The sequence below is a fragment of the Eptatretus burgeri genome, chromosome 18 (genome assembly GCF_056783735.1).
Source record: "Eptatretus burgeri isolate ZD-2024b chromosome 18, Ebu_testis_v1, whole genome shotgun sequence".
NCBI classification, from domain to species: Eukaryota; Metazoa; Chordata; class Myxini; order Myxiniformes; family Myxinidae; genus Eptatretus; species Eptatretus burgeri.
In genome coordinates, this window is record NC_140978.1 from 27,703,915 (window position 1) to 27,726,000 (window position 22,086).

The window sequence follows — 22,086 nt, forward strand, 5'->3', positions numbered from 1 at the left end:
TATGATTGAACCAGTGAATGCACCGAGGTGAATCAGGCAAGGAAGACAAATAGATCACATACCCCCACAAAGGCAGCCCTCACGGAACACATCAAGAGGTCGACATACCAGGCAGGACACATCTGGGGCCAAGCGCTGATATCTAAGCAGCAGTTACCAAGCCCATGCGACTGGGGATGGACGAAGAATGCCATTGAACAGTGGATACCTTTCTGGACAGCACTTGCCGAGGTGGCCAAATCCTGCATAGAGCTGATCAAATGCGGCTGCAAAAAGGCATGCAGACCACCATACAAATGTTTCTGTGCATCTCTCCCATGCACTGAACTTTGCCATTGTGCAGGAACATGTTATCAGATAGATTGAAGTCAGAACTGTATCTTGACCAGATGAACTGTACTTGGGACAGTTTATATGTCATTTTAAAGCAGAAAGACTGACAATAGAGTATTTAAGTGTTTATTGGATTCCTTGTGTGTGAAAACATTGGATTAGACTATTTATTCATTTTGCGAGGTCTCTTGGTGACCGAGATATCGTAAAATATTATTTTCAGTGGCAGCCATTTTGGAATTCAAGATGGCGGCCATAAATGTATTCTGATCAGCTGTGTCCTGCTCATATATGAAAGAACATATAAAAATTACCTCCGTGTGGGGGTGAAGGTCATCTCGATAAGACCACAAGTTCTTAATGTTCAGTTCAGGTAACCGCGAAACAGTCCAAACTAACCGTTTAGATTGAAATAGTTCAGAGATACACAAGGATAATACTACTAATGACATAATTAATAAATATGTATTGTTCATTTAGTACCCGGATAAACACATCAGAATCACCAGTAAGTGCAATACGTGGTTTTCCGGTCTGTCCACTCTCTGGGGACATTTCACTTCCGGTTGCAGAAAAAAAAAAAACGAAAAAAATAGGCTTAGCTCTCGGAGATTATGATAATCCTGTATATTATTCTTCACTGATTATAATGCAACTTTCAGAATGAAAATTGGTCAAGTATTTATAGAGATATTGAGGTTTGAAAAATCGTTAGAGCAAGCAAATTCATTAATTAATTCCACAGAAATTTCGTGACACTGCACAAAGTAACATGTCAGGTATGAAAAAACATTTTGGATGCCAGATTCATTAATTATTAATTATGGAATGTACTCATTGATATATTAATCAGAAAGCCCGAAGCATGTAGCATAATTTATCACTTATCCCCTCATCTGGGATCCGTGGTCTCGTCCCACAGCGTGCAGCCCTATGTCCGCCGGTGATTATGTTAGATATCGGCACGATCGAGAGGAGCCTGCGAATCATCCCTGCTGATGCACTGAATTGATGCAATCGTTCAGCCAGGATATTCGTTGTCAAGATGTTGCATGATTAAATCACCAATACAGTCACTCGAATTTATACCGCCGACATACTTCTTAACAATCACCTTCGCCCCAGAAACCAGTCAATCTGAACCACACTGGCCACTGCTCAGACGCCATGACCGGACTACTGTGCAGTTTGGTTAAAGATGACTCGGCATTTTGGTGCGCGCGCACGAAATTATATTTTGAAAATAAATGCCGACATTTACATTTCGGGTTTTGAAACTTTTGCACCTTCGGCAGAAAATGTATAAATATAAAAGGCTAAATATGTGTTTTATATTTATATTTCATTTCTCCTTCCTTCCTTCTTTGCAAATCGCATCGGCGTTTTGGTAATCTTCCAGATCACGTGACGATCAAACGGGAAGGAAATTAAAAAATCTGTCCGGTTAGATACAAGATAATATTTTTTACTATCATAATCAATAAACAGTTGCCGAATATCTTGTAAAATGGCAGACTAGATAGGTTTTGAAAATGGCGATTTTTTATAACTTACGTGACCTCGTCCCTTACCTTGAACCCGGACAAAAGTTATATCATTGTGCAACACTCATCGACCTCTAACCCACATACTAAGTTTCATCAAGATCGGAAAGAAAAATTGACGGACGTACGGACGGACATTCGGTCTGGCTTTATTAGGTCATCTCGGTAGAGATGACCTAAAAATGGACATGTATGCCAATTTTCACACTTTTTTTCACAATCTGAACGATTTTTCTTTAATCTACTGTACACCAACTGAGACACTGGGCTGTTAAACTCAGGAGGGAGTCATAGCTTATCCCAGGACTCCAAATGTCAGTAGCGAAACCAAACCAGGAAATGTTTCAAAGTTGATTTCACACCTCTGACTTCACACCCTCATTTAAATTTGTGTGGCAACAGTCTCTGTCATATAGCAACTACTAGGAAGACAGTGGAATGCCTCAAGAGCTTTCAGCAAGTGGAAAAAAAAAATCCTCCATCATCAACGATTGAGAACAGTTGATCCATCGCTATCATTTCACTGACTGATGGAAATGCTGGGTTCTAAGATCATTCATATCCCAAAATCATCCAAGATCTGCACCATCTTCAAATGGCAACTGTCTTTTCCTTGTTTTATCTCCTTTTTTTTTTGACTGATGCTTTCAGCACCTCTTCATATTTCTGGAAATTTTGCTCAGGCTTGTTACTCAAATGAAGCATGAAGTTTGTTGTCTTTCCTCCGCGTGAAATGGATTGTTGTCGAGCATGAAAGACAGAAAACCCACTTGAGTCTTCCCCAAACTGAAGTAGTTCAGGATGAATGACTGCTTCTTCTGGTCTCTAATATGCATGATGCTCTGTTATCGGTATACGAATGTGGTGCCAGTACCGATACCGCTATTCTACAAAGGAAGCATATTGGTTTGTTTATGATAGCTATTATCGGTACGACACGAGTTAAATCAAGGGGATAAGGAACTGAGAGCTGGAAAAATGGAACAAGCGTTTTCTCCAGACAAACGCAGTAAAATACAAGGACTTTCTATTTATTTGTATGCAGCCTGTGGCTGTGCCACTGATGCAATTCCCCGTTACCAGAATGCTGATACTCATTTGGCCAACCTCAGGAGGATGACAGGCTGAGTCAACCCACCTGGTGTTAATTCAATAGAATGACGGGGCTTGAACTCAAGACCCTAAGATCTTAAGCCAGCCACCCTAACCATTAAGCCAATAGCGTATAAAAATCTGACATTATAGCAGCAGAACGTGCATATCAAATAGTAATTAAACTGTTAATGCAGTCACCTTGCACATAAAAGATAACCTGTTTCTAAATTGGGGGTGGGTGAGCGGGGGTGGGTGAGCGGGGGTGGGTGGGGTGGGAAATCAATCGACACTTCCACAATTCCCTGTCAAGGATCAAGGATGAAGAGTGCCCTGCGAGAATATAAACAAATAACATTTCAATATCACAGGTTATTGAACATAATCAACTGGACTAGATGATGTATTAGCATCTGGTAGTCTGTCATCAGCACGTGCAGGCATCACAGCTTTCATATTCTGTACAACAGTCCGATTCAGATTTTGTTGCAGTTCTTGCATATCATTTGGCGGAGGTCGACCTTTCCGCAGCTCTCAATTCATGTTCCCTGACGTGTAGTGGAAGAGGGTTTCTTGTTTACCAGCGAGGTATTTTGCAGTATGGAATGCATTTGCTGCAGGAAGATGGTGCCACATGAAGAATGTTGAGAAAAACCTCTGCCTGGAAGACAAGGATTAGGCTAAAACTTCTCCCTGGGAACAAGAGAGTCCTGATGAGTGCCATCAAACATGTCTGGAAACATGGATCTCCTGGGCCAATCTTCTGTAACATTTTACCAACAACTACTCTCTGCAACAAAGCATATTAGGCTCACTGTCAGGCAAAGACCATGATTATTTCAGAGCTATCCTCTAAAGATCTGATTTTTCATTGCACACAAATAGATGTGGAGAATTACCTGAATGAATCGATCTTCTCCCAATATGGGCCAAGATCCCTGAGTCCCACCCACTTGGCTCTGCTCAACACTGCATAGTACAGACTTCGTCAGACGGCACGAGGCATCAAAACGAGATGTTGAGGCCCAACAGTCTTGTGTTCTGCAATAACCCAAGTTTAAAAAAGAAAATTATTTAACAAAACCATCATTTATCTAATAGGAGCAAATACAGACTGTCGCTTTGCTGATGGGGACAATAGGTTGGGGGGGGGTGGGGGAGAGAGGAGAGGAGAGGAGAGAGGAGAGAGGAGAGTAGGTGTACGGAGACAGGGGGAGGGGAGGCAGAGAGGATGAATAAGGGAGAGATAGGAAGGGGAAGGGGAGGCAGAGAGGATGAATAAGGGGGAGCTCGGAAAGGGGAGCTAGGAAGGGGGAGGGGAGAGTGGCACCGCACCAAACGTTGCTATACATTGTGGGAGTAAGGAGTGCGAGGAGCGAGGAGGGGCTGCATGAGAGTGAGACACACAAATGGACAGCGAGAGAGCGACAGAGGTGAGAGGGGAGAGTGCTGCATTTTATTAAGAGGGAATAGATAGAGAAAGAAAGAGAGACAGAGAGAGGAGAAAAAAAAAAAAGAAGAAAGACAGATGAGTGGTGGAGGTGACTTTAGTAAAGAAAATGATATGTGATGCTTAACTACGGAACACACACACAAAAAAAACATGTCACAACATTAAACCTTTTATATTCCAGTTCCAGAAAATTTGTGGGAACATGAACCAAAATCAATCACTGAAAACATGACTTGATCCAATGGAGCATGAACATCGAAAACAAAGCATTACAACCAGATATCATACTTCGGCACAAAAAAAAAGAAAGAAGGCATTGCTGATTGAGGTGTTATTCCCAGTGATTTTAGACTAACAATGCAGAAATCAAGAAAATGACGAAATACCAAGACCTCAAGAATGAAGTGAAAAAATCCTGGAAGCTGAAGAATGCCAAAGTTGGACCAGTGATAGCTGGAGTTAGGGGAATGATGATGAAGAACCTCACAGAGATATTTAAAAACCCTCCCTGGGAATATTATTACAAACAAACTACATTTAGAAGCTGTCCAGGGCTCAGCGACGATCCTGAAGAGAGTCCTAGGCACAAAACTTCACAGCTTGGTCCATGAATCGTGACCCCTTACCGAAATAAAGGTGGATACTTTAGGAGTCCACCCTTTGAGGACTCCATTCCACACATTCTGAAACCCCATACGTATGTGTGTACACGTACACGCACACACGTCAATTTTTCGGTAATCGGCAGTTTGGAGTCAGTGTGATTACCGACTACAGTACGTACTGTATCCAACCCAAAAATCTTGAGCAGCTTTCACCCTTGTTTTTGGGGAATATCAATAAATGATTTTAAATATATGTATATTGTAATCAGTAAAAAATAGTGTGGTCGATAAAAACATTAGAAAGGAAATAACTTGCACCAAAAACGTTAACATTTTCACGCTCACGCCGGGTGTATCGCTATAGCTCTCTGTTCTTCGAACAGGTGAGCTAAAAACGTTTCAAGATGTGCATAAACATCATTATTTATAAACAGCAGCCAATCATCACGTCAGAGCTGTGTCAATCAATCATCATGTCAGGTAAAAAAAAATAAAAAAAATTTGGCTCTGCAATTTAGAAAACATATTAATGTGACAAATGGCTTGGAAATAGTGTTATCAGCTTTGAAAGTCACAAAGAGAAATTCCTAACGATTCTAAAGCAAGCCTGGTTCATATAAAGATAACCAACTGCTTTAGAAACAGCCACAAGGACAAAGGAAAACACGATCGCTCGAACTGCTGCTGAGGATAGAAGTGAAAACCTGTCGTGTCCAGGGGTTTCGCCCCTACCTGGACGGATGGCCAAACAGTTCTCCCTTGGAGGCCCACAGCTGAGACACCCGGAGATTAATACGTGCGCGGGAAAGAAATGGCGGTAAAGGACGGAGGCACACGGGTTGTACTCGACCCACAACAGATACACGGACACAAGCAAATGACATTCAATTAAATGGATAATTTAATGAGGGTAATTAAATATGTACAATGACAATACTTCAGATTATAATAATGAAAGAAAAACGCGAGGTAAACTAAATCTAAATCTAATTGAGGCGCCTCCACGCAGACTTAAATACAGACAAGGGAACAGAATAATAAAATAACAAGCTCAAATGAGTTAAGATCCTCATCATGATGACGTCATAAAAACGAATATGACGTCATTGTGATGTATCAGGTTTGTGATAAATTATCTGAGCTAATGCCCGGCTTGATTCCCTCAAACAAAATTCAAACAGCTTGCCTAGTTTCGGAGATAATGGGATAGGTGATTTCCATTAGCGGAGATATTTTGACGTCACAACTTTTTTTCTAGGAGGAATTTTCAAAATCGGAGATGGTTACTGTCTGCGGAGGGTATTTTTACATATGTATGCCAAGTTTCAGGAAGTTGATGAAAACTGTAGGCTGTGAAACAAAAAAAGTCCACAAGAAGAAGATGAAGAACAATGTGAGTAAGACTTAGAGATCCTCCACAAGGATCTAAAAATCCCTCCTTTATCCCGGCACTTAGCTGTTTTCCCAGGGATGGGCTCCTCAGCCGTGAAGGTCACCAAAACCGCTTTGTCACTGTGCGGGGAAAAAGCACTCAAAATGGCACCCAGTCGCTCTCTGGGAGGGAAGAGATGTACAGAAGGTAATTCGGAGATGGCACTCGACGCCAGGGCTCAGGAACCGTCACGTGGCTTCCTCGTCGATCGCGCTGGCCGACGCAGCTGCTCTCTTTGGTGAGAAACATGAGGCTTTGAGGTCGGTCTCTCACGATAAGCCAATAGTCGATGCCTAGCGTCTTGCTCCACCACGCGCGCCAATTCACCTCAGTCACTAATACAACATCTTGCCGTCTTCTTCATGCATCGAAGGAAAGCCAGCCATAGTGCCCTGCTCTTTCAACCGGAGATTCTGCCTCTCTCGCTTTGAGCTCTTCTTCCTGCCACCGACGTCACGCCCATCAATAAATCAGTCTCGGGGGCATGACTTGACCCATTGTCACCCTTGGAGGCAGGGCTTCTTGCCTACTTGGTCATGTAAAAAAACAAACAAAAAAAAAAAAACACAATTCTTCCATTTCTCGTTTGTAATACAAAAAAAACATCGGGAAAAGTCACAGGGGAGCAATTACACACTGGGGGGACTTATCCTTAATCCCTATCTAATTAACACAAGACACACCCAACCCCCCCCCCCCCCCAATGTGGTGACACGCAACACAAGCTCACAGTCTCCCTACTTTATTTACATCGAGTTGTCTCCTACACATCCACGGGCCAAGCAACTCCATATGATCCTATCTTTCCCATGAAGTTCCTCCATCTACCCCACAAACATAACTACTTTACCTGTATGTCTGTACCTCCATCCTCACCATGCCAAGGTGGTGTTACCCGAGCATATTAAGGTAATTACCCGAGCATCAACTATTGACGTCATATGTTCCAGGTGTACCCAACCCCATGAAAGCATCAATTAAATTTGTTTTTTCACATTTAAAAGGTAATGGTTGGTTTCCCACCAAGCTTGTTAAATCACCAGGTGAGGGCAAACATGGCCTGTTCCAAATTCCGTACAGATAAAGTCCACAACAAACAGACAAACAAACAAAGACAGAAAGGGGTGAAAACATAACCTCCTTCACCTTCAGTGGCGGAGGTAAAAAAGAACCAGAAAGGCTTACCTTTCAAATGCAATTCTTTAAATATGGAATTCAAGCGAAAAATCATCAAAATGTAATTTTTCACAAAATGTCGGACAACGCTTTTCACAGCTCAAACCAACATGAAGGAACTGCGAACACGAGGTCGGTGGAGGTGTTTTTATTTTTAATGTACGAGTGTCAAAGTGACAGGTAGAAAATGAAAATACATCACAAAAAAGTTAAATAAAGCGATGTCAAAAAATGAAATCGCACAACATTTCCAGCCGGCGAGGCACCACCCGATGGACCGCCCGCTATCGCGCAGCTCAGTCGGTGAGATGTGTAGGTTTGAATTTTTTGTTTTTACATGCATCAATGTCAAAGTGACAGGTTGTATAATGGAAGAACAAAAAGGGGAAACATTGTAAAAAACAAAATTTCACATTTTCAGCGAGCCAGCCGCCGTCTGTTTCACTGCAGAACACTACGTGGCCAATGCAGGTGAGTTAACCCTGAACTTTGTTCAAGTCAATCAATATACAGTGTTCGGTGACAATATTGCAGCGTGCTCACCAAGTGACTTAAGCACTCCAACGAAATGGTTCATAAGAAACGGCTCGCTTGGCACGCCAATAGCAATCACCGAACAGTCATATTAAACATACACCTACCTCCGTGAAAAACCCAAAACTATTAATTATCAAATTAACCCTTTTCTAGGAGTCGGAACCGCTTGCAAGTTCGATTCTGAAACTTAAATTTTGTAATTCTACTAAGTTCAAGAGATTCTCACAGTGATCGCTTGTGCGGAAATTAAATAAAGCAACGAACGCTGATGTCTCCAGGTGTTTATAAGCATTGCAATCTACCCAGCAATTCGTAGTTATGATGAACAAGCATTTGATAATATGAGTGAGGAAAGTGGGGGGGGGGGGGGGAAGAAACTATCATTAAGAAATCATTGTGGACTGTTCCAGATCAATGCATGATCGAGTAGGCCAAAAATATGGTGGCTTCAGACCCCAGCGATGTTACCTAGGATATTCCACAAGATCCCATTGAGAGCGGTGACCGAGGATGCGCCAGATAAAGGATATAATTAAATAAGGCCATTAATGATCTTCAAAAGGGGTGTTTTCATTAACCCAAACACACAATTTCCAGTCATGCACTCCCTTGGAGTTTTCTTAGTATGCATGGAAAGCTTTAAGCTGCTCCGTTTCATGGTTTTGGAGTTATGGAGGAGAAACACTGACACACTCACACACTTTTTAGTATAGACAGCATCACCTGTCTAGTCCAGGTTCAAAAGGTTTTTTGGGGGTTTTTTTGCAAACAGTTTAGTTGGTGTATCAGTCGTCAGATGGCATCAGCAGGTTGCCGACACACCCAATATTATTTCGTGCTACCTAAATTGTCTGAGGTTAAACTGATATTTTTATTATCATTCAAGAACAAATGACTTCCGTTGTACTGACAGCACTACCTGCAGATATCGGTGATCTATCCGACCATCACCCAGATTCTACATTCAAATCTATAATAAACTTCTATTTTACTTCTGCCCACAAAAGGTGGAAGGAAGTTTTGTTTTCACCCGGTCTGTCTGTCTGTCAATTTGTTTTGTTCGCAGGTATCTCAAAAGGTTGTGGACGGAGTTATACCACACTTGCTGGGTGTGTAGCTTATGGACCAAGGACTAACCGATTCGATTTTGGTGCAGATCCAAATCCGATTGTGTATTTTTTAAAGTTTTTCTTCACCATTGAGAGATGGGCCAAAACGATATATTTGATATTTTTTGGACTTGACCGGTCGGAATTCCCAGACATTGTTAATAATTATGACGTTTGGTGACAATGGCGTGAAGTGGTGTATAACAGGAGGTAGGAAACGTGACAGACACCATTGTTTCATTACCGCAGGTAATGAAGTGGTTCCACAGTGTTTATTTATAGTTAGTTACACCAATCATTTTTTAATAACGTTTCCTTTTAATGCGGATTTTGTAACCGTTAAGTTCTATTTAACATTTATTCATATCACCAAATTGTAGTGCTCCATTTCAAATCGTTGATATATAATTCCTCTTCAAAAAAACAAAAAACATATGTGACGAATATGGTGACTTTGTCATTGTCACAAGCATCAGTATCCTATTAGATAACGAGGGTCTAGTCCTGGACTCCCTTCCTAATTCCTCAGTCCTTGTCCAAGAAAAAAAAAAATACATGATGTAACATGGCATTTTTTTGTAAATAACTACAAAGTTTTGTGGATTTTAGGCAGCATTGTACTTTCATTGACAACCAAGTATTGGGTGGGACAGTCACTTTCATCTGTCATTTGCACACCCCATGGTAGTTTGTGTTTAGCTGTATATACAGCAGATCTGGAGAGATCACAGCGTGACCATAGCACAAGAAAGGGGAAAAAAAATAAATAAAATAAATGCAGACCCATCAGACCTTGCATCACAACCCACGCAATGTGGACTTGACTTGCCGCAATCACACCTCATGTAATATAGACGACATTTCACAGAAAGGATTATGCAGCAACAATTCCAATAATCTATATGTTAAAGTAGCTGGATTTCTCCGTCCGTCCATCTGTCTGTGTCACATCATTATATAGTGTTACGTATGGGACATCATTACGTCAAGCATTAGGCTAGGCCTCTACGGACGTACACCTCATCCCAGTGTCGAGCACTCAACCTGACACTGCCCCCCCCCAGTCGCTTTTTTGAACAACAGCTTCGCTGTTGGTAGTTGAACACCATAACCCATATTTCCAACTGCCAGACACGAGGCACCAGGATGACAGATTTAGTAAAATAGCAGTGTAGTAAGACGGTGTTTCGTCTGGGAGGGCGCTACAGAGATACATCTGCGATGTCGTTACGGCATTATGTCCAGTGCTACGCTAGGCCTTTACAGCAGTGTATTATTCACGACTCAATGATGCAAATTGCATTTTGCAACTTGAGAGGAACAAAAAAATAAACTAGAAGGGCACTCGGTAGAGCGCATACCTCCGCCCTGTAATGCCTGATCCATGAGAACATATCTGGAAATATAAATTTTTGAGATATCATGCTATATATCATTTTTGAGCCTGATCTCCAAATGGTGAAGAATCACTTTAAAAATTCAAGTCGGATCCAGATCTTCGCCAAAATCTAATCAGTTCGTCCTTTTCACACACCCAACCTGTCCAAAAAAATTTCATCCGGATCCGTCCACAACTTTTTGAGATATCCTGCACACAAACAAACAGACAGACAGAAAGAAAGGGGTGAAAACATAACCTCCTTCACCTTCAGAGGTGGAGGTAATAACTAAGTAAATAAGTAAATAAGTAAGCAAGTCTGATCCCTGGGAACATTGAAAACGAATTCATAAAATTTGTTTTCTTTTGGCAAATAAATGTGCGTATTACTCAAATTAACGCTGGGGGTGCTCGCAGCAAACAAAATGTTTCTGGAATAAAAACCTTGCAAATACTGACCAACCAATCAACGATTACTGCACTGAAACATATTATAAGTTAAAGTCGTTGAAACACAGTCAGCGAAGCAATGTTATACGAGTTATTAAAAAGATTTACAAATCATTCACACTCTGACAGATTCTGAACACCAGTCCATCCCCACCCAACATCACTCTCTTACCCCTGTCCTCCCAAAAATTATTTCCCTTCGCTCTCACTATCCTATCACCCCATCCCCCCCCAACCCCCGGACTGGTAGGATGGCCTAGGAGGTTCGCACACTCACCTGAAAACCGTCTAGTCTGGGTTCGAATCCTAATCCGGCTATAAACCATCAACCTGGTGTTTCACAGGCACGACGATTCATCAATGCGTGCGCCGTCCCTCAGATGTACATTAAACTTGGCGTCTCGTCTGTCGACATTAAATACCCCACAGCGTCCTTCGGGACGAGTAGGCGACCTATCGCCAGCATCAAAAACAAATTCCAAATTCCTACCCGAACCACTGCCGAGAAGGCAATGGCAAACCACCCAATACAACCCTTGCCAAGAAACTGCTTCAGCAGCACCGACATACTGTAATCGAGGATGGTACGTCATAATCAGATCACTCCGCTTCTTCTTCTTCTCCTCCTCAATTAATCACCCCTGCTTTATTTAATGATACATCTACTTTTGCTTTTGCTCAGCATCTCGGAACCGAACCACTCGCGTTTCATCCTGACATTGTTCGGGCCGTGCATGACGTACATCTGTCGGAGAGCAGATTTTACATTCGTGTTTGCTAGACTCCTCCAGTAAATTGGTGGTTAAGTTTTTCTCCAGCTTCAACACCGTTACAACCACAAAATGTACTTAAAACAAAAGTCAAGTTGCTTTTTGAAAGAACCGTCGTGTGTCGGAGACGAATCGCCCGCTCGTTTACAGCACAATGAGGAAAGGGTCAGGATGCAGAGGGCATTAGTCACCACAATACCACTCAGAATCAGGACCATTATGAGCATTTCGACACAACCACCAAACGGCTTGAACAGAACATGTAAAGGACAGAACAAAACCAAATGGTTTATGGGATCCAAGTTTGACAATTCCATCATGTTAGCCAGTCCTCAGAACCCCACGAGCTCAATCTCCCATATTGGTTTTGTAAATCGGCGAACACCCAATGATATTCCTTTACACCACATTTGATAATTAGTCGAAAATAAATAAAGTACGTCAAACATAATCAGTACGTAATAAGGATGGAGTGACCTCATCCGTGGCTCAGCCATTGATGGTTGAGATGTTGAGTGCACACCGTCTCGAGACAGACGTCACAGTGGAAGAGAAAAATTGGTTCAGTGAGAAAGGAAAGACAGGCAGGCCTTTCATCTGGGAAACGGCGAAACAAAGGGTTTGTGATGTCTTTGAGGAGGAGAAAATGGGAACAGAGGTTCCAAACAGACGAGCTGTGGAGCCGCAACAAGACAGAGGTGTGATGGACAAATAAAGCGAAAGGCAGGAAGCGAGAATGGCATTGCATCATGGTGAGCAGTGAGGATGAATGCAGAACAGAAATAAATCATAAAAAAAAAAGAGGACAAACAATCTACAACCAGTGCAATACTTTTTCCACAATCGCAACAGCAGGAACAACCACAATGGGCATCAGCACAACCACAGGAACAGGCACAAGCACATCCGTCATCACAACCGCAGGAACAAGCACAGCATTGATAGTCACAACCACAGACACTACGGCCATCACAACCACAGACACTACGGCCATCACAACCACAGACACTACGGCCATCACAGCCACAGACACTACGGCCATCACAGCCACAGACACTACGGCCATCACAGCCACAGACACTACGGCCATCACAGCCACAGACACTACGGCCATCACAGCCACAGACACTACGGCCATCACAGCCACAGACACTACGGCCATCACAGCCACAGACACTACGGCCATCACAGCCACAGACACTACGGCCATCACAGCCACAGACACTACGGCCATCACAGCCACAGACACTACGGCCATCACAGCCACAGACACTACGGCCATCACAGCCACAGACACTACGGCCATCACAGCCACAGACACTACGGCCATCACAGCCACAGACACTACGGCCATCACAGCCACAGACACTACGGCCATCACAGCCACAGACACTACGGCCATCACAGCCACAGACACTACGGCCATCACAGCCACAGACACTACGGCCATCACAGCCACAGAAACTACGGCCATCACAGCCACAGAAACTACGGCCATCACAGCCACAGAAACTACGGCCATCACAGCCACAGAAACTACGGCCATCACAGCCACAGAAACTACGGCCATCACAGCCACAGAAACTACGGCCATCACAGCCACAGAAACTACGGCCATCACAGCCACAGAAACTACGGCCATCACAGCCACAGAAACTACGGCCATCACAGCCACAGAAACTACGGCCATCACAGCCACAGAAACTACGGCCATCACAGCCACAGAAACTACGGCCATCACAGCCACAGAAACTACGGCCATCACAGCCACAGAAACTACGGCCATCACAGCCACAGAAACTACGGCCATCACAGCCACAGAAACTACGGCCATCACAGCCACAGAAACTACGGCCATCACAGCCACAGAAACTACGGCCATCACAGCCACAGAAACTACGGCCATCACAGCCACAGAAACTACGGCCATCACAGCCACAGAAACTACGGCCATCACAGCCACAGAAACTACGGCCATCACAGCCACAGAAACTACGGCCATCACAGCCACAGAAACTACGGCCATCACAGCCACAGAAACTACGGCCATCACAGCCACAGAAACTACGGCCATCACAGCCACAGAAACTACGGCCATCACAGCCACAGAAACTACGGCCATCACAGCCACAGAAACTACGGCCATCACAGCCACAGAAACTACGGCCATCACAGCCACAGAAACTACGGCCATCACAGCCACAGAAACTACGGCCATCACAGCCACAGAAACTACGGCCATCACAGCCACAGAAACTACGGCCATCACAGCCACAGAAACTACGGCCATCACAGCCACAGAAACTACGGCCATCACAGCCACAGAAACTACGGCCATCACAGCCACAGAAACTACGGCCATCACAGCCACAGAAACTACGGCCATCACAGCCACAGACACTACGGCCATCACAGCCACAGCCATTACGGCCATCACAGCCACAGACACTATGGCCATCACAGCCACTACGGCCATCACAGCCACAGCCACTACGGCCATCACAGCCACAGCCACTACGGCCATCACAGCCACAGCCACTACGGCCATCACAGCCACAGACACTACGGCCATCACAGCCACAGACACTACGGCCATCACAGCCACAGACACTACGGCCATCACAGCCACAGACACTACGGCCATCACAGCCACAGACACTACGGCCATCACAGCCACAGACACTACGGCCATCACAGACACTACGGCCATCACAGCCACGGACACTACGGCCATCACAGCCACGGACACTACGGCCATCACAGCCACGGACACTACGGCCATCACAGCCACGGACACTACGGCCATCACAGCCACGGACACTACGGCCATCACAGCCACGGACACTACGGCCATCACAGCCACGGACACTACGGCCATCACAGCCACGGACACTACGGCCATCACAGCCACGGACACTACGGCCATCACAGCCACGGACACTACGGCCATCACAGCCACGGACACTACGGCCATCACAGCCACGGACACTACGGCCATCACAGCCACGGACACTACGGCCATCACAGCCACGGACACTACGGCCATCACAGCCACGGACACTACGGCCATCACAGCCACGGACACTACGGCCATCACAGCCACGGACACTACGGCCATCACAGCCACGGACACTACGGCCATCACAGCCACGGACACTACGGCCATCACAGCCACGGACACTACGGCCATCACAGCCACGGACACTACGGCCATCACAGCCACGGACACTACGGCCATCACAGCCACGGACACCACGGCCATCACAGCCACGGACACCACGGCCATCACAGCCACGGACACCACGGCCATCACAGCCACGGACACCACGGCCATCACAGCCACGGACACCACGGCCATCACAGCCACGGACACCACGGCCATCACAGCCACGGACACCACGGCCATCACAGCCACGGACACCACGGCCATCACAGCCACGGACACCACGGCCATCACAGCCACGGACACCACGGCCATCACAGCCACGGACACCACGGCCATCACAGCCACGGACACCACGGCCATCACAGCCACGGACACCACGGCCATCACAGCCACGGACACCACGGCCATCACAGCCACGGACACCACGGCCATCACAGCCACGGACACCACGGCCATCACAGCCACGGACACCACGGCCATCACAGCCACGGACACCACGGCCATCACAGCCACGGACACCACGGCCATCACAGCCACGGACACTACGGCCATCACAGACACTACGGCCATCACAACCACGAACACTACGGCCATCACAACCACGGAAACTACGGCCATCACAACCACAGACAGTACGGCCATCAGAGCCACAGACACTACGACCATCACAGCCACAGACACTACGACCATCACAGCCACAGACACTACGACCATCACAGCCACAGACACTACGACCATCACAGCCACAGACACTACGACCATCACAGCCACAGACACTACGACCATCACAGCCACAGACACTACGACCATCACAGCCACAGACACTACGACCATCACAGCCACAGACACTACGACCATCACAGCCACAGACACTACGACCATCACAGCCACAGACACTACGACCATCACAGCCACAGACACTACGACCATCACAGCCACAGACACTACGACCATCACAGCCACAGACACTACGACCATCACAGCCACAGACACTACGACCATCACAGCCACAGACACTACGACCATCACAGCCACAGACACTACGACCATCACAGCCACAGACACTACGACCATCACAGCCACAGACACTACGACCATCACAGCCACAGACACTACGACCATCACAGCCACAGACACTACGACCATCACAGCCACAGACACTACGACCATCACAGCCACAGACACTACGACCATCACAGCCACAGACACTACGACCATCACAGCCACAGACACTACGACCATCACAGCCACAGACACTACGACCATCACAGCCACAGACACTACGACCATCACAGCCACAGACACTACGACCATCACAGCCACAGACACTACGACCATCACAGCCACAGACACTACGACCATCACAGCCACAGACACTACGACCATCACAGCCACAGACACTACGACCATCACAGCCACAGACACTACGACCATCACAGCCACAGACACTACGACCATCACAGCCACAGACACTACGACCATCACAGCCACAGACACTACGACCATCACAGCCACAGACACTACGACCATCACAGCCACAGACACTACGACCATCACAGCCACAGACACTACGACCATCACAGCCACAGACACTACGACCATCACAGCCACAGACACTACGACCATCACAGCCACAGACACTACGACCATCACAGCCACAGACACTACGACCATCACAGCCACAGACACTACGACCATCACAGCCACAGACACTACGACCATCACAGCCACAGACACTACGACCATCACAGCCACAGACACTACGACCATCACAACCACAGACACTACGACCATCACAACCACAGACACTACGACCATCACAACCACAGACACTACGACCATCACAACCACAGACACTACGACCATCACAACCACAGACACTACGACCATCACAACCACAGACACTACGACCATCACAACCACAGACACTACGACCATCACAACCACAGACACTACGACCATCACAACCACAGACACTAGGACCATCACAGCCACAGACACTACGACCATCACAGCCACAGAAACTACGGCCATCACAGCCACAGAAACTACGACCATCACAACCACAGAAACTACGGCCATCACAGCCACTATGACCATCACAACCACAGACACGACAGTTTGATTTTAACCACAACCACAGACACTACGACCATCACAACCACAGACAATATGGCCATCACAACAACAGACAATATGGCCATCACAACCACAGAAACTACGACCATCACAACCACAGACACGACAGTTTGATTTTAACAACCACAGAAACTACGACAATCAGAGCCACAGAAACTACGGCCATCAGAGCCACAGAAACTACGGCCATCACAGCCACAGAAACTACGGCCATCACAGCCACAGAAACTACGGCCATCACAGCCACAGAAACTACGGCCATCACAGCCACAGAAACTACGGCCATCACAGCCACAGAAACTACGGCCATCACAGCCACAGAAACTACGGCCATCACAGCCACAGAAACTACGGCCATCACAGCCACAGAAACTACGGCCATCACAGCCACAGAAACTACGGCCATCACAGCCACAGAAACTACGGCCATCACAGCCACAGAAACTACGGCCATCACAGCCACAGAAACTACGGCCATCACAGCCACAGAAACTACGGCCATCACAGCCACAGAAACTACGGCCATCACAGCCACAGAAACTACGGCCATCACAGCCACAGAAACTACGGCCATCACAGCCACAGAAACTACGGCCATCACAGCCACAGAAACTACGGCCATCACAGCCACAGAAACTACGGCCATCACAGCCACAGAAACTACGGCCATCACAGCCACAGACACTACGGCCATCACAAGCACAGAAACTACGGCCATCACAGCCACAGAAACTACGGCCATCACAGCCACAGAAACTACGGCCATCACAGCCACAGAAACTACGGCCATCACAGCCACAGAAACTACGGCCATCACAGCCACAGAAACTACGGCCATCACAGCCACAGAAACTACGGCCATCACAGCCACAGAAACTACGGCCATCACAGCCACAGAAACTACGGCCATCACAGCCACAGAAACTACGGCCATCACAGCCACAGAAACTACGGCCATCACAGCCACAGAAACTACGGCCATCACAGCCACAGAAACTACGGCCATCACAGCCACAGAAACTACGGCCATCACAGCCACAGAAACTACGGCCATCACAGCCACAGAAACTACGGCCATCACAGCCACAGAAACTACGGCCATCACAGCCACAGAAACTACGGCCATCACAGCCACAGAAACTACGGCCATCACAGCCACAGAAACTACGGCCATCACAGCCACAGAAACTACGGCCATCACAGCCACAGAAACTACGGCCATCACAGCCACAGAAACTACGGCCATCACAGCCACAGAAACTACGGCCATCACAGCCACAGAAACTACGGCCATCACAGCCACAGAAACTACGGCCATCACAGCCACAGAAACTACGGCCATCACAGCCACAGAAACTACGGCCATCACAGCCACAGAAACTACGGCCATCACAGCCACAGAAACTACGGCCATCACAGCCACAGAAACTACGGCCATCACAGCCACAGAAACTACGGCCATCACAGCCACAGAAACTACGGCCATCACAGCCACAGACACTACGGCCATCACAAGCACAGAAACTACGGCCATCACAGCCACAGAAACTACGGCCATCACAGCCACAGAAACTACGGCCATCACAGCCACAGAAACTACGGCCATCACAGCCACAGAAACTACGGCCATCACAGCCACAGAAACTACGGCCATCACAGCCACAGAAACTACGGCCATCACAGCCACAGAAACTACGGCCATCACAGCCACAGAAACTACGGCCATCACAGCCACAGAAACTACGGCCATCACAGCCACAGAAACTACGGCCATCACAGCCACAGAAACTACGGCCATCACAGCCACAGAAACTACGGCCATCACAGCCACAGAAACTACGGCCATCACAGCCACAGAAACTACGGCCATCACAGCCACAGAAACTACGGCCATCACAGCCACAGAAACTACGGCCATCACAGCCACAGAAACTACGGCCATCACAGCCACAGAAACTACGACCATCACAGCCACAGAAACTACGACCATCACAGCCACAGACACTACGACCATCACAGCCACAGACACTACGACCATCACAGCCACAGACACTACGACCATCACAACCACAGACACTACGACCATCACAACCAGACACGACGACCATCACAACCACAGACACTACGACCATCACAACCACAGACACTACGACCATCACAACCACAGACACTACGACCATCACAACCACAGACACTACGACCATCACAACCACAGACACGACAGTTTGATTTTAACAACCACAGAAACTACGACAATCACAACCACAGAAACGACGACCATCACAACCACAGAAACTACGACCATCACAGCCACGACAGTTGGATTTTAACCACAACAACTACGACCATCACAACCATCCCCTTCAAACACCACAATCACGACCAAAAATAAAAGGACAAAGGCGACCAGCATCACAACTACCACAACCGCATCCACCAGTACAAAAGGCACCACCCTACACGCGGATGTGCTGAGTCCGCCAAACACCAAACCTTCCGTGTTCGCCAAAGCGCGGACATCGAGTCTCAGCGCAGCACAGAGTGAGCAAGTTGTTACAAGGAAACCGTCGCTTTCCGATGGACGCGGGAATGAGGAGGGGGTAACAAATGATGTTTTTTAAATACACAATCACCGGCCGAGCCCCACCTCAGGCCTTTGTCCCACTCAGCACGAACCCACAAACCCCAGCGCCACGACCGCCACGCCCATTCAAACTCTTCTTCCTCTCTTGAACAGACCTTTTGGTAGTCTTCCTCTTCTTCCTATTAAATTCCTCTGCTTTTTCTTCTTCTTCTTCTTCTTCTTCTTCTTTGTGTTTACTGGTGTTATCAGAGCCGCGAGTCTCTACAAACGCCACACCCATTCAAACTCTTCTTCCTCTCATGGACAGAAGATCGTTTTTGTAGTCTTCTTCTTCCTCTTATTTACCTCTTCTTCTTCTTCTTCTTCCACCTAATAAGCCTCTGATTCTTCTTCTTCTTCTTCTTCTTCTTCTTCTTCTTTTTTGTATTGACTGGTGTTATCAGAGCCGCGAGTCTCTCCAAACGCCATGCACTCAAACCCATCGGCGACAGCCAAATACAAAAAAAAAACAAAAATTTGAGGGACTTTATACTGTTCACCCCATTTCCTTTTTTAATTTTAACACCGATTTGCCGAACTCCGTCGGGTGACAACCGATTCTACGTAAATAGGCGTTTAGAGCGCAGCGTGCAAGTCTGAGCCTGTGGAGGATTCCCTGGTCCCTTCGGGAGAGTCGAGGAAACGAGACAGAGGACTCGACCGAAGGGTGGACATTAAAGCACCGTCTACCCTCGGTGGAGGTCACCCATTGAGATTGACATTTCTTGTTGACCTGGATCCTAATTGGATTGGAGAGTTCTGATGGACCCGGAGGGATTGGGGATGACGAGATCAAACCTTTGTGCCTGTTCGGCTGCCTGATCGCGGGCCTCATTGTCTCCAATGCCCACGTGGGCACTTTGGGCAGGGATCCAGCACAGATCAACGACCGTGCCTCTCCAAAACGGCCATGTCAAGAAGGACAATCACCTCAAGAACCAGGTCCTGCCTCCATCCAGACTGTAGGGACTCTGACGCTTTCAGACCAGAAGAGTGAATCGGAGAAAAATAACTGAGCTCAGGGGGATTCAAGTCAATTCATCCATTCGAGGACCAAGACGAGAGCGAAGAGTTCAACCGAGAGTCCTGAAAGGTGGTCAGAAAGCCTCGCGGACTTGATCACCTCAGCATCTGGAACATAACAAGCAGCCGCTGTTATCGCTAGTACCGGATCTTTAGAGCCATCTGTGTGGACATGTAAGGATTGTAAGTGTTGATATATCCCATGGCCTGGTTACCTGTTACAACCATATTGTCCCTACTGGCTTTTTCTCCATCGATCCAGGTGGATGCGAGGTGTTTCTGGAGTCCAGGGGGCCAAATTGCCATTTTGTTCGGGGGATAAGTCAGTAAAGAATCCAAATCCATTTCTTTATCTGCTCTCACAAGCACAAGTCCGAAAGGAGGAGGGAGGAAGGACTTGCAGAGAGCTTGATACTCCTAACAGTCCAGGAACAGCACTTTACCTGGGTGGTTGTCCCTGGCAGAAATGGTCATCGCCCAGTACCTCAAGTTGAACCCCTCCTAATGGAGAGATAAGGGCAACTCGCCAGCCTCTGCAAGGAGGGCACAGACTGGCTTGCTTTTAAAAGCACCCAGACACAACCGTATCACTTTGGCTTGAGTGGTTTCCAGCTTTTGGCGGTTGGTTTTGCACATGTCCCAAAAGGCCTGACTGCCGTAATAAAATTGGGAGCGGATGAGGGTTTTATACAGGAGAAGGAGACTTTCGTGATGAGCTCTCGAAGATGTACTGGCAAGACTTCGTAGAAGGTTCAGGCCTTTGGCACATCTGGCACCAAGTTTTTTAATATGGGGGCTAGAGGTTAGGCCCTCGTCGAAGGTAATTCCTAGAAAGGATACATCGGGGGAAGCTTTAATGGAAGTACCATCGATTGTTGTTGATATGTCCTTGACTTTCCTTTTGCGGGAAAAATAATGAACTTGGACTTCAGTCCAGAAATCGAGAAGCCCCATTTTCGGGCCCACTGCTCGATCCTGCAGACCTCCCCATGGAGTTTTTTGGCCATAAACTGAGTGTTTCTGCTCCGGGTCTACATAGCAACATCAATCGCAAAGAGAGATATCCTGCTACGGGACACAAAGGGGAGGCAGCATAATCTATCATGATGTTAAAAAGGGTGGGGCGAAGACAGCTACCCGGGGGAATACCATTGACCATGGGGAACACAAGACAGGGCTTGGCCAACTCTCACTTGGAAGGATCTATTGGATGGGAAGTCACAAATCCACCAGAACATTCTGCCATTGATGCACAG

At 46.9% G+C, this 22,086-nt stretch overlaps 1 protein-coding gene across 3 annotated transcripts in view; it reads right to left on the reverse strand.

The window, feature by feature from the left end:
• LOC147008795 (transforming protein RhoA-like) overlaps positions 1–19,988 on the reverse strand; it is a 64,245-nt gene extending 44,257 nt beyond the window's left edge. Inside the window, exons 1-2 of one of the 3 annotated variants that reach the window (XM_085864025.1) lie at positions 19,832–19,988; positions 3,869–4,010 (exon numbers count right to left, since the gene is read on the reverse strand). The gene's annotated coding sequence lies outside the window, so the exon portion shown is untranslated. The other 2 variants (XM_085864026.1, XM_085864027.1) reach the window with 2 other exon arrangements.
• Positions 19,989–22,086: the final 2,098 nt, after the last annotated feature.